At 42.8% G+C, this 3,994-nt stretch overlaps 1 pseudogene; it reads left to right on the plus strand.

The window, feature by feature from the left end:
- The first annotated feature begins 534 nt into the window (after window positions 1-534).
- Window positions 535-698, plus strand: LOC145298070 (U2 spliceosomal RNA; annotated as a pseudogene).
- Window positions 699-3,994: the final 3,296 nt, after the last annotated feature.

Consider the following 3,994-nt stretch of genomic DNA (forward strand, 5'->3'; position numbering starts at 1 on the left):
TTTTATACTATATTTACTTAAACTCAAATAAAAAAACAAAACATATTTTAAAATTAAAAAAATAAAATATTTTTAAAATTTCGTAAACGTATACAAATAAAATAAACTTTGATTTTTTAAAATTTTGTTATTAAAACTGCAAATAAATACTAATTGTGCTATCTTTATCTGTATAATTTTTATTCATTTTTATTGTATACTTTTTAATACTTTCCTTTTCTTATATTTTATTTCAATAAATGTCTTCACAAAAGAAATACTGAAGAACAATAAAAGTGAAGGAACTAATTTGCCTTGTCACCGCTTCCGGTAACGCTACGCCGGAAATTAGAAAGTACATTAGCTGACTATAACCAGAAATTCAAATGTCATTTATTTTTAGTCGCGTGCAAGCGACTCTATAAGTCACTCCGTCGGTCCGTCGGTCGGTCTGTCGGTCGGTTGGTCTGTCGGTCTGTCCGTAACACTTTTGTGCTTACCTTTTTGGTTAAGATCAATGGTCTGTCGTTAATACATGCTGTTCTTAGCTTTTTAAGCTTTTCTTGGCCTTTTGGCCAAGATTAAAGTGTAGTATCTGTTCCGGCAGATACTGCAAGCTATGACTAGCTATGACTAGCAAAGACCAGATGTGGGGGCAACCCCACATGCCTGACCTTTAACCAGCTCCCATTTCCCACCTCTCGGGAGCTGGTCCCCTTTTTCCCTTCCCCCTCCCTTCACTCCTCACATTAAAAATCGGCCTTGTGCCTAATTTGCTCGGTGGGGGAGCAAATAAATACCATCTGTTCCGGCAGATACTGCACTTAAGATAATTTGTACCAGTCAATGGAGGGGAAACCCTCTATACTGGGACAATTATTATTTTTGGTAACCAGAGTGCCCCCTTTTTGCCTACTTTTAGGGGAGCTGGTTTTTACCTCACATTAAAAACGGCCTTGTGCCTAATTTGCTCAGTGGGGGAGCAAATAAATACCATCTGTTCCGGCAGATACTGCAAGCTATGACTAGCTATGACTAGCAAAGACCAGATGTGGGGGCAACCCCACATGCCTGACCATTAACCAGCTCCCATTTCCCACCTCTCGGGAGCTGGTCCCCTTTTTCCCTTCCCCCTCCCTTCACTCCTCACATTAAAAATCGGCCTTGTGCCTAATTTGCTCGGTGGGGGAGCAAATAAACACCATCTGTTCCGGCAGATACTGCACTTAAGATAATATGTACCAGTCAATGGAGGGGAAACCCTCTATACTGGGACAATTATTATTTTTGGTAACCAGAGTGCCCCCTTTTTGCCTACTTTTAGGGGAGCTGGTTTTTACCTCACATTAAAAACGGCCTTGTGCCTAGTTTGCTCGGTGGGGGAGCAAATAAATACCATCTGTTCCGGCAGATACTGCAAGCTATGACTAGCTATGACTAGCAAAGACCAGATGTGGGGGCAACCCCACATACCTGACCTTTAACCAGCTCCCATTTCCCACCTCTCGGGAGCTGGTCCCCTTTTTTCCCCTTCCCCCTCCCTTCACTCCTCACATTAAAAATCGGCCTTGTGCCTAATTTGCTCGGTGGGGGAGCAAATAAATACCATCTGTTCCGGCAGATACTGCAAGCTATGACTAGCTATGACTAGCTATGACTAGCAAAGACCAGATGTGGGGGCAACCCCACATGCCTGACCTTTAACCAGCTCCCATTTCCCACCTCTCGGGAGCTGGTCCCCTTTTTCCCTTCCCCCTCCCTTCACTCCTCACATTAAAAATTGGCCTTGTGCCTAATTTGCTCGGTGGGGGAGCAAATAAATACCATCTGTTCCGGCAGATACTGCAAGCAAAGACCAGATGTGGGGGAAACCCCACATACCTGACCTTTAACCAGCTCCCATATCCCACCTCTCGGGAGCTGGTCCCCTTTTTCCCTTCTCCTTCCCTTCACTCCTCACATTAAAAATTGGCCTTGTGCCTAATTTGCTCGGTGGGGGAGCAAATAAATACCATCTGTTCCGGCAGATACTGCAAGCAAAGACCAGATGTGGGGGCAGCCCCACATACCTGACCTTTAACCAGCTCCCATTTCCCACCTCTCTGGAGCTGGTCCCCTTTTTCCCTTCCCCCTCCCTTCACTCCTCACATTAAAAATTGGCCTTGTGCCTAATTTGCTCGGTGGGGGTGCAAATAAACACCATCTGTTCCGGCAGATGCTGCAGCAAAGACCATATGTGGGGGAAACCCCACATATAAGACCTTGGTCAATGTAGAGGCAACCCTTCATACCAATTGTCACTATCCAGCTCCCCTACTCCCCGGGGAGTTGGTCCCCATTTCCCCATCACTCCTCACTTCAAAAGTCGGCCTTGTGCCTAATTTGCACAGTGGGGGAGCAAATAAATACCTCAAAGTGTAGTATCTGTTCCGGCAGATACTGCAAGCAAAGACCTTATGTGGGGGCGACCCCACAGATAAGACCTTGGTCAATGTAGGGGCGACTCTTCATACCAATTGTCACCATCCAGCTCCCCTACTCCCCGGGGAGTTGGTCCCCATTTCCCCTTCACTCCTCACATAAAAAATCGGCTTTGTGCCTAATTTGCTCAATGGGAGAGCAAATAAATACCATCTGTTCCGGCAGATATTGCAAGCAAAGACCATATGTGGGGGCGGCCCCACATATAAGATCTTGGTCAATGTAGGGGAAACCCTTCATACCAATTGTCACTATCCAGCTCCCCTACTCCACGGGGAGTTGGTCCCCATTTTCCCTTCACTCCTCACATTAAAAATCGGACTTGTGCCTAATTTGCTCGTTGGGGGGAGCAAATAAATACAGCTTTTCTTGGCCTTTTAGCCAAGATCAAGGTGTAGTATCTGTCTTACTACATACTGTACTTATTGTGATATAGGTGGGGGATCACATTTCTGTATTAATTTAATGTAAAATGATCACCCACTTTACAACTAGTCAGTCTCAGCCATTCAAGTCATTCTCCAGATCATTTAAGTGGTTTTTGAAGGATTCCAGTTATTTTTAAGCATTCAAGTCATCCTTAAGTTCATTAAAGTCATTCTAAGTCATTTACTTTTTATTTATTTAAGTCATTTCATCCCATTTTTCGGTCATTTTAGTTTATGTTTAAGAATTTCATGTCAATCCTACATTCACGCATTCATTCATTACACGAGAGCACCCGACTAATGGCTATCGGCCTTGTTATTTCTGAAACCTCAGCTTTATGAATACCTTTTTCATTACCACTGAGCTATGCAGGCAAGCGAATCGCAAAACACATTTTTTATTGCAATACTTAAATTTGCCCTTGAACACTGTGATATATTTGTTCTGTGTTTTGCACGCCAAGTCTCGTAATCAGATCTCGCGAAGATTTCAAGTGAATGTGATTTCTTCAGGTCTACTGACTTACTTTATGACTGGTTGAAGGCTACGGAAATAATGCTGGTTGATATGATGCCTCCCAGTATCTCTAGAAGAAAATATTACTCCTGGCATTTTTCACAGAATTCAACCAGGAAAAGGTTAACTGGCCAATGAAATGTCAAGAAGATTGTGAATATATTCTTTGTGGGTGTTGCATGCGTCCGAAAAGGATAGAACGTGATGATGCGTGGGAGGAGCTTTTTGTCACCCACGTTCTATAATAGTAAATATCGCCAGTCGTCAGTCGCCACCGCCACTATGAACGCATTTTAGATATATAGAGTGATAACTAGGGCTATGACAACAGCATATTCTTTTCCTTGTTTTGACTCTCGAGTGTGTATCCGTTGATATCTTATATGCATTTATACAGAGTGATGTGGTTCTCGGTTGATTAATTGATATATACTCGAGTATAAAAACAATGAAAAGAATCTTCTGTTGTCCTATCCCTAATGATAACACATCTTTTTTCTTTTCTTTTTTTTTTAAATAGGAGTCAACACTTATCAAGGCTCAGAGGCAACTCGAGGATACGAGTTAAAGAGTGTACAGTATCAGAATC

Source organism: Euprymna scolopes, chromosome 18 (genome assembly GCF_053919585.1).
Source record: "Euprymna scolopes isolate OS-2025 chromosome 18, ASM5391958v1, whole genome shotgun sequence".
In the NCBI taxonomy this organism is placed as follows: domain Eukaryota; kingdom Metazoa; phylum Mollusca; class Cephalopoda; order Sepiida; family Sepiolidae; genus Euprymna; species Euprymna scolopes.